Raw genomic sequence first — 9921 nt, 5'->3', positions numbered from 1 at the left:
TGTTTTCTTTTTTTTTTTTCTATGTGGCAGTCATTTTTTGAATGTAAATCAGTGTTGAATTCCAATAAAAAATAAGACCAAAAATATCAGGTAAARGTTGTTGTTGCTTGTATTTTGGTTTACCTGCATAACAAAAGGCCACTTAAATCCTAATTGGACCACAACTGGAACTGCAAAGAAAAACCAGTTTCCTGTAAAACAAAAACAAAAACAAACAAAAAAAAAAAAAACACCATCTCGCCTATTTGCTATCATCTCATTAACATAAGAGCTGCCAGAAACTGTTTTTATTTTTCAAATGTTGCCAAAAGGTTTTTCATCTKAGCTGCTAAAGCTCGTGTGATTGTCTGAGACTCAGTAAACAGGTTGTGTCTTTGTTTGTGTGGCTTTTCTTTCTTTCTGCTGCTGCTCAGGCGACACATACTGCGTCACGTCATGAAAACCATTCAGATGGAAACGTAAACTATTCAAAACTAAAACAACATAAAACGTAAAACATTTTTAAGTAGCTGAATGCATTATGGTAAAACTGTTTTATGTTAACTTAAAGCTAACTTAATTGCTTTTATGCAACTGTGTTTTATTTTACTCTCTTTTAATAACGGAAACACATCCTGCTTTTAAATCCTTCCTTTTCACATTTAAATCATTCAGTAAAGTGGAACTGCAATGCTTCAGTCTGTATTCCTCCTTATTGTAACTCCACAAGCCCCTTTCACCCCTTTTCTGAGGTGTGTCTCAGATCAACCCGTTTTGAGGCTGTCTCTTTAAATCCAAACTAGGTGCTTCACACCCCGCCCACCTCGTCCAGAATACAAAGATATTTAAAAAAGTAAATTTTGCATATGTCTCCTTTAAAATAGTTTTATGAACWATCATTATCTTACCTGTTATAGATGGTTTATTGAATTCTGACCCGGACACAGTCATGACCAAAGTGGATTGCTGCCATCTTAAATACCACAAGACCTCAGAAGACTGCATGAGATTATGCAAAAACATAATCAAAACAGATAAAACTGTAATTTTTCAAAATAAAATCATCTTAGTTTAAAACTGTTGCATTAAATGCAGCCGACAATGCATTCCTCCAAGGAATAATAGATTTTTTTATTCTATTATTTTTATATTTTACAAACATGTAATTTAGAGATGCTTTTAGACTTAAAAGCTGAATATTTAGTTCATTTATTTTGACAGTGATGTCCTACTTGGGGTTTAATTACTTTGCAGTTATCAGTTATTATTGACTCAATAAATGACTTTTATCTGTTTCATTCCAAAATATTTTTTTAATATAAAAAACCCCCATAAGCTCACAAATTAATTCTGCCAAGTCATGTGTAAAATTTGTCTGACGGAGCTCATTATGTTTATGTTTTATCCTCCCGTCGACTTGGGGCTCAAGAAGTGAAAACTTCCACTCTAAAGAGAAACATTTACATGCAGCCAATTTTAAATAACCTTGATTAAAGCTGTGAATCATTTGCTGTTTTTTTGTGACAGCAGGGATTTAGAGAGCTCGTTTTATTCCTGCTGTCACAGAAAGTGTCAATGTTGTGGTCCGCGATGCTTTCATCAACGTGTCATATACAACGTGACAGCTGAACTATGGCCTCTGGCTGCATCTGCATCGTCATTATCAGAGAAAAAACTTTTAAAAATAATCTTACTGTTTTAGTGTTGAGGATGTTTTTACAGGCTTTAGAAAGAAAAGCTTTTTAAAAACAAGACAGCAGTTGAAAATTGATTTGCTCAAACTTATACAAATTCTTTCTAATAAACAAATTACAGTTTTTACGAAGGGTTTTCTGGTCACATGAGCTTAATTGATGATTGTGTGATGGATATCTTTTTACAGCTTATTTATTTTTCCAGATTATTATCTGACTGAGACACTATCTGTCTTATTGGCGCATGTGGTGCGAGTATCTGTGAGGCTTTTTTCTCCTGAGTCCTTTCTGAAACTCAACATGKAGGTCAGATCATTCTGACGGCTGATGGAGGGAAACAGATGGCTGAATGTTGAGTGACAGTTTGAGTTTGAGGGGCTGCTGCAGACAGCTGAGGGCATCCAACAAGTGAGACATGCCATATGTATGGAAATGGATGGACGGATAAATAGATGGATGGATGGATGGATATTTTATATTTCTCTCTTTTGGAGAAATAGAGTTTAATTCTGACCAGACCAGGGATGGACAACTTAAATGATGGAAGGGGTCACAAGTTTTTGTTGACACTTTCAGAGGGCCACATAGCGCTGCACACACAGATTTAATAAAACTGTTGTGTGTGTGTGCATACATGTTTATTAAACCAATAAACAGTGCAGTAATTTAACATATTTCATGCAAATGTAACTGTTGTAATCTTGATTAATATGTTACCCATCTCTGGACCAGACTGATGAGCTTTCTAGTCTGGGTCTTGAAAAGTTAAATCAGTTGCAGACATCCATCCAATGAGCAACAACATGGAATCCCAAGATATTATTTCCCAGCTGGGAAATCTCAATATCCAAATATTTTCTTACATAAAAACCCTCCTCATTAGAATAACCTTAAAATATGATTCAGACCAAATGTCAATAGATTTTCCTGGATAAATCAAGGCACATCTCTGGACCTGCTTATGGTATCAGGATGATATCAAAATGTAGCTCAAAAGCAGGAATCTGAAAATGTTGGTGGAGATAATTTTGACCAAATGTTTCACACACAGTTTCACAAAAGGGATCACATTTAAAAAAACGGTATAGTCATAACCTTATAAAAAGCTGTCRTTGTCTTCTTCTTCTTTGGTTTTGGTCTGTTGGAGGAAACTAAAGTACAAACTCTGCACAGAAAGACCCTGGGTCCAAACCGGGGATCAAATCTTTTTGCTGTGAGGTATAGTGCTGYCACTTTGGCCTCAAACTCAAACTAACAATTAGAACATCAATTTAATCATAGTCAAACACAGTAGTCCCCAATAGATTTCATTCAATATGTAATCTTCAGCAGGTGATCTATGAATTGTTCACAATATTTCCATAGATCCCCACAGAAGGACCGAACTATAGCTTTAAGATCAAACTTTAGTGACACTGAGAACAAAGCTTAAGACTACGCAGAGAAGGTGGATTTAAATTTTAGGACTGACAGTCAGGTGGGACTTTGATCCCCCCTTTGACTCCATCRGTTTTGGGAGTGAATCAGTTTTATCTCTGCACAGATCAGGGCTTTGCTCCACCTGTCTGTTGAGGTGTCAGAGCGCTGAGCTGCCTCCGTTAATGACTCCACAGTTCAGACGCCGTCACCAACAGCTCCGCCGAGGACTTATTGAACTTCTCTGGCACACAATCCTGCATAACTTACACTGTAAAAAAAAAACACATTTTACAATCTGGTATTCATGAAAGTTTAGCCGTTGCTTTAATCTCCTCATATCCGATTTTTCATGTGCAGTCATGTCTGGGGAGCACATTAGGCCAAATGTGCATCCACTTACTAATTTCACCTCATTTGCATACATTAGTAGCTCCCAGGTGCCAGAAGAATGACAAGTGAGGGTAACATCTGTTTGGGTCCAGCCCTCATAACTCGACTGTGACCTTTAATGTGGCTCTGATCTTCATAGARCATATGCCGCTTAGTAAAATATCTTTTAAAGGTGATACATGTAGTTTTAAGTAATCTGTTGGAGTCATTACAACTGAGAGTCAGACAGTGTGTAAAAACAATTAAACTCCTCTAATATTTATTAGTCAAAGGAAAAAAAAAAGAAAAGCAGGTTTCTCATCACAAAATATTAAGCTTAATTTGCTTCAGTATTAATCAAACATAATGTGCTTCTCTCAGGTAAATTCATTGAGTTTTTACATTCACACTGTGGCTAAAGCTCAGGCTAATGAGCTCACGCTCATGGGGCACATTCTCATCACATGGTTGCCTGGCGGGTCGACCAAAGACGATAAAATTCCTGCGCTGCACGAGGCCTGATTACGATAATAACAGCAGCACGGAAAAACAAAGGATGAAGTTGTTTTGTGTKGTGGGAAGAGAGAAGCTGCAACCTGACTAACACGCGGACGTTTCAGCAGCTTGTTATTTTAAAAATAATGTAAAAAAAAATCATAAAYTGTAGTTTACAGCTCAAGAGCAGAACCAAGAGCTCAGGCCAGGCTGCAGGTTAGAACCCAAAAACATTCAGGGGAATAAATCACAGGTTTTGTGTTTGACCATGAAATTTACCCTGGATTTGTCCAGAGCTGTGGGATCCAGGTAACTAACTCATTCTTCTTGATWGAGCTGCTGCTCCAGATGTGAGGAAGCTTCAGATCATCCCTTTTTTTAATATCATCCCTTCTTTTTTTGCAACCCAGCCCATTAACCTCGCCCCTCAACAGCTTGCAGACGTGTCTGCTTTGAAGGTTTCCTGAGGTCAGTGTCCCGTGTGACGAGACAGCTGCTCCAACACAACTTCCTACTGAAAACAACATTTCGCCTGGTGAGGTTTGTTTAAACGCAAACACAGACCTGAACAGGACAGGAGAGAGACACACCATCATGGCGGCAAAGGTAATGGATTATTTTGCTGTTACACGTTTATAATGCAATAAAATAAACAAAATGTCTGTGCTGACTGGGTTTGACGACACACTGATGAGCAGCAGCATGTTCCCGAGCCTGAAAACAACATTTCACAAATTAGGTATGTGACTAAACCATATCTTCGAATTCTAGTTTTTCTTTGCAGGAGCACACCAAAACACTGATAATATTATATTTTAAAAGCCAGAAAAACAATAAAAAAACAAAAAAGCACGGAAAAGTGGCAAACACTGAACATATTCAGTCTATCAAGGAGAAAAAGACTGGAGTTGCTGCGCCACAAGTATGTATTGGCTCCACATGAAACCCAATCATTTAGTTCATTCAAAACAAAAGGGATTTATTCAAAAACTAAGAAATTTTTTGGCTTTCTTTCAAATTTATATGTCAACATAATTTGGGTTTGCATTCCTATTATTAGTTTATTTAAAGGAAACCCCATTAGTCTTCACTGGAATATTTTTGTGTGGACCATAGGAAGAGTAGTCCTCAGACACACCTGAACAAACAAGTCCCACCCCACCACCTTCCCCACGTCAGCTTAACCCCCCGCCATAAAAAGCATAAAATAACTAATAGCAAACAAACAAAAAAACAAACAAATAAATAAATAAATAAATAAACAAACAAACAAACTATTATTCTTAGGTTTTGTTTAAATAACTCATCTTAAAACCCACTTGTTGTCCTTGGCTTTTGACACTGTGTAAATGGTTGTGTTCTCCATTTGTACCAGATTTAAAGGGGCAATTTCATGTAAAATCAACTTTTTTGAGTTTTACACCATGTTATAATGTTACCCTCTCATAAAAAAAACATGCCTAAAACCTTGCTTTGGGCATGTTTGAGAAATCCTGCAGCGTTTTTAGGAAGACATGCTGAGGAGCAAAACGACAGGTGGGGACCAGAAACGCCCCTGGGACGTGTCTTTGAGCCGAGCTTCTTCATAGTAGAGCACCCCCCACCTCCTCCTCCCACCTGCTCCRCGACTCCGGCTACGTGCTGAAATAGGTGTGACCGAAGTGGTTGGATTTTCTTAAGACAGAGACCTATTTCAAGGCATTTAGAAACTGCCAAGATGAGAAGYAAATTGTTTTGGGGATTTTTATAAATATATAACTCTTTCATAAGCTAAAAATGTGACATAGTTACTTTATTCTAGTATAAAAATTGAAATATAGGCTTGGAAATCACGTAATATCACCCCTTTAATTTTTCGTATAAATTTTCTTGARTTTATTGTTGTTTTTTTAAATAGGTTTTAGGCATTTTACTGTTTTTGTTTCCTGTTCTTGCTTCTTGTTTTTATTTCCTGCTTTTATTTTTCCTGTTTTTCTTTTTTATTTAATTTGTTTTTTGCATGAGCTGTGTTTGAATGTTGATTCTGTACAGCATTTTGGTCTGCCGTGGTGCAAAAAAGTGCTTTACAAATAAAGTTGGACTGGATTGGGAATATCTGTCAGCCATTGTCAGATCTAATCTCAAAAGCCAACACATTCCACCTATTTCTGTTAGAAATGGGTAAGAACTTTGAGAAAAGGCCAAAGGGTCTACGTAAATTAAAGATTTTATGAAAAAAAAAAGAGAAAACACTAAATTTAAATCTATGCTTGAGTTTCATCCATGATAAACTCAGATACACAAAATCAACACTGCCTCTAAAAYCACAGCCATTAAATGGTTTATGGTTTATTAGCATTAAAATACAAAAAAAAAATCATTATTAGTAAAATTTAGCTTCTGAATAATTTACATTAAATAGTTTGATTTCTTTTAAAACCATAGAGTTTGACCTTTGTTTTGACCTTTTTTCTGTGCTTCCTCAGACATCGCTCAGATTAAAGCCGAACAAACAATAGGCTTTTCATCAGTTTATCATTTAAAATGATTGAAAACAACAACAATAACTTTTTTTGGCGACATTTTACATTGACTTCCATTGCATCTGTGTAATCCAACTTCTCAGCTGTTTTACTTCATTTTGAGCTGAAAAGTCTGTTAAATTTTGATCATCTGCTCCAGCAGCTCCAGATGTTCCCACATTCTGCTTTCCTTTCAGAGCGCCGATGATCTGTCATGTAACCTCATGAGTTTCTGCACAACTCTGACATGTTTTTGTATCGTTTTTAAAAATGCATTGTCTTTTTCTTTTTTTTTTAACTCATCGTGGAGTTTGTGGAAAAGAAAAAGAAAAAAAACCTGTCAGGTTGGGCTGGACCGTGCAGAGAGACGTGAAGCTAATAAAACAAGTAAAACAAGTAAAACAAGTAAAACGTCAGTGTCGTGAAAGAAGCATCCAGTCTAATTTATTTAGTTCTGCAGGTGCTGGACTGTTAGGAGGGGCTCGACGGCCCCTGAACAGCTCAGAGTGAAGGGTCCTTCTCATTTGTGGGATGTGGAGACTTGGAGCCGCTCTGGGTAGACAACATTTCAACAGATGCGTTCTCATCCTTCCGTTTTGGTTCAGCTGAGACTGAGTCCTGGGGAGAAGCAAAGAATTGTCGAGAAGCAAGAMTGAGGAAACAAGGGCAGGAGAGAAAAAGATACAGAAAGCTACAGAAACCTGGCCTATCCAAAAACACAACTTAAATAAAAATAATTATAATAATTCACAGCAGTTTCTGTTTTGTATTTGTTGCTGCTGTGAATGTGTAGGAAGTTGGTTCTTCTCTTGGATAAAAGAAGTACTAAAAGTAGCTAAATGTTTCACAATCACTACATGAATTATTTTTTTTGTGTTGTCTCATTATGACTCAACTGAGTTGCAGTCACATCCTGTTTTTACTCTTCTGTTAGCAGGTTCTTCTTGTGAAGCCATTTGAACCTTGTGAGAGCATGAAAAGACCAGCAGTTGCATGTAGAATGTATTATTTAGCTATTTTTAGTTGCTGTGGTCCTAACGTGAGCTTTGCAGCAGAAAGCAGCACTCGTCTGTAAAGTTGGGCCGTGCTCGAATAATAGCTCTTTAAGCTTCCTGACGTGCTGAGATGTTCTCCAGCACAAACGTAATTAGGGCCTGACAGCAGGCGCAGGCCTCACAAAGGCCTGATAATCAGAGGCTGCTGATCAGAAGGAGGCTCGTCACCGAAAGAGGCAGTGACGCCGAAAAGTAATTAAAGTCACCCGCGGAGTGGAGCCACGCAAACTGAACTCATCGCTGCCACTGCACCCCTTCTTCACTTCGTTTTGTTCCCGTTTTTTTTCCCCTCTGCCCTCAATTCTGCTTCACTTTCTGTCAATTTGCGCACTGTCTCTTTTTTAGCAAAACATTCCCCAAACCTCTGGATGCTTTTCCTTGAAACATACAGGAAGTGATCTTAATTGGTTCAATTCAAACTGGCAGTAAAATTTACAAATATTTAGATAAATGTGCCTTTTTTTAAAGTTTGACCAACAATTTCCCAGCATCCACTGATTTTAGTTTGATGCATCTGCCTTTAAATTTCTTGTTGTACAAACAAAAACCCTTTCAGGCCTTGCATTTTGCTCATTTAATTGTGTATCTGGGCATGAATAATTGATCTGCTCGTCTACATCTTCTTTAATCACTCACACGTGGCCAAAACCTAAAGCTTTTAGTGTCTAATTTAGAGGATTTACTCTGGGATTACTGCAGCATGTTGGATAATTTTCAGCTGAAATGTTTTGCTGTGCAAAGGAGTGAACAGCCTGATACACCAGTGTGTAGTGTTTTTGTGAGTTTTGTTGTGTTACATTTATTTGCTGTTTGGGTTTAGTTCTGTTTTACTATGATAACTATTTGACAGAACGGTTTAGAATGAGCAGGCTTTCTGTTTAAATGGTGTTTCTGCCTTATTTGGCTTTTTAAAACTACACCTGAAAATAACTTTTTAGTACTTTATGGCAGGGTTTCTCAGACTTATTGGATCTGAGGACCCGTTACAGGGGTAAGAAGAGTTCATGCAGGGACTCCCTGATAAATTCATGCTGATTCAAAAAGGATTTCCTGCCATTTTAACCCTTAAAGGCCTTAAATTTCTTTGTATGTTTGCATTGTTCCACATATGTATTTATGCAGTTTATTATCATTTTTGAGGCCCAATAAGCTACAGCTTGTGATTCCCTGGGTCCTGGGACCCCAGTTTGAGAACCTCTGCTTTGTTGTAATTGAAAACGCCTGTGCTGCCTGATCAGACTCACTGCAGAAATCAGAAACACAAGGCCTGATGTCCTGTCTGGAGCTCAGAAAAGATGGAAAACAAGTTGTTTCTGAAGCATTTTTGTTGCAACTTAATCACAGAGATAGTGAAATACTCACATGTGTTTTAAATCAAAACCTTGTGATATTAAGAGCTCACCTGAGAWATCCAGTTGTGCACAAACTTCTTCCCAGCAAACACTAAAGTTTCAGCTCGTTATCCAGCTCCTCTCCCTGCCGCCATGATGTAACCTGTGTGCTTCACTCTCACCTTGCTCATTTTAACAAGGAAAAAATAAACTGTTTTTAAAGAACAATAAATAAAACCTCTCATACCTTTACCTCTGCRCGCTCACAGCCAAGCAGAAGACAAACCACAGTAAGCTGGTGATTCTTGGGTTTCATTTGGAAGCTAAGAAAATGTATTTTCATAAAAAAAACAAAAGAAAAAAATTGCTAAGAATTTTTTTATTACTCGAATAGAACTAGATTGTTGTTTGGAGTTAGATGGATTTKTCATATTAGTTTTTTCTTTTTGTTGTTGTTGCAGATTTCTGTTGTGATCTGTAGTTTATTAAAATTATTGCGCAATCTTTATCCCTCCAAGTTATTATGCATTCCTTCTGAGAATCCTTTGATTCAACATTAGGCCTTTCAGTTGTTTTGTCTGTATTCMTGGCTCAGCTCTGTTCTAATATTCTGCACACGTGTAGGAATGGCACACAAGCTGCAGCTCCGTCCAACTTATCCCAGTCCTTTTTCGTCACCTGAAGGCTCCTGTGTGCTCGACTTCTAATCTGTGGGCTGGAAACGCAACAGAAACGGTCTTTCTTAGAGAATAAGAAGCAAYACAAAGCTCAGTTTTATGAAAGGTCTGAGTGTAGTCACCTCACTCTGTGACAGGATCAATCCTTTTATACACTGCACTCTTTGTTTCACTTTGCTCTAATCTCTTTGGCCTGTGCACTTATTTATTTATTTATTTTACTGCCATCAGTTAATCAGGCTGCTAATTTCCCAGTTTTAAGGGGGGGGGGGGGTAGAAAAAAGCAGCTTATTTATATCGGACAAACACCCCAGACTCAAACCACTGATTATCCCACGTTGCTCAATTTCTATTCTCCTCACAGGCACGGGCGTGCTGCAGAGAGATTTTGTGTGATTTTG

The 9921-nt window shown here is 37.6% G+C and overlaps 1 long non-coding RNA gene across 1 annotated transcript; it reads right to left on the bottom strand.

The window, feature by feature from the left end:
* Positions 1-6876: 6876 nt before the first annotated feature.
* LOC106515709 (uncharacterized) lies at positions 6877-8989 on the bottom strand. The gene is made up of 2 exons (XR_001310035.1): positions 8915-8989; positions 6877-7075 (listed from the first exon to the last, which is right to left on the bottom strand). It is a non-coding gene; the product is annotated as an uncharacterized LOC106515709 (long non-coding RNA).
* Positions 8990-9921: the final 932 nt, after the last annotated feature.

Source organism: Austrofundulus limnaeus, unplaced genomic scaffold, assembly GCF_001266775.1.
Source record: "Austrofundulus limnaeus strain Quisiro unplaced genomic scaffold, Austrofundulus_limnaeus-1.0 Scaffold32, whole genome shotgun sequence".
Taxonomy (NCBI): domain Eukaryota; kingdom Metazoa; phylum Chordata; class Actinopteri; order Cyprinodontiformes; family Rivulidae; genus Austrofundulus; species Austrofundulus limnaeus.
The sequence above is the reverse complement of the archived record's forward strand: the minus strand, read 5'-3'. Positions and strand labels throughout refer to the sequence as shown.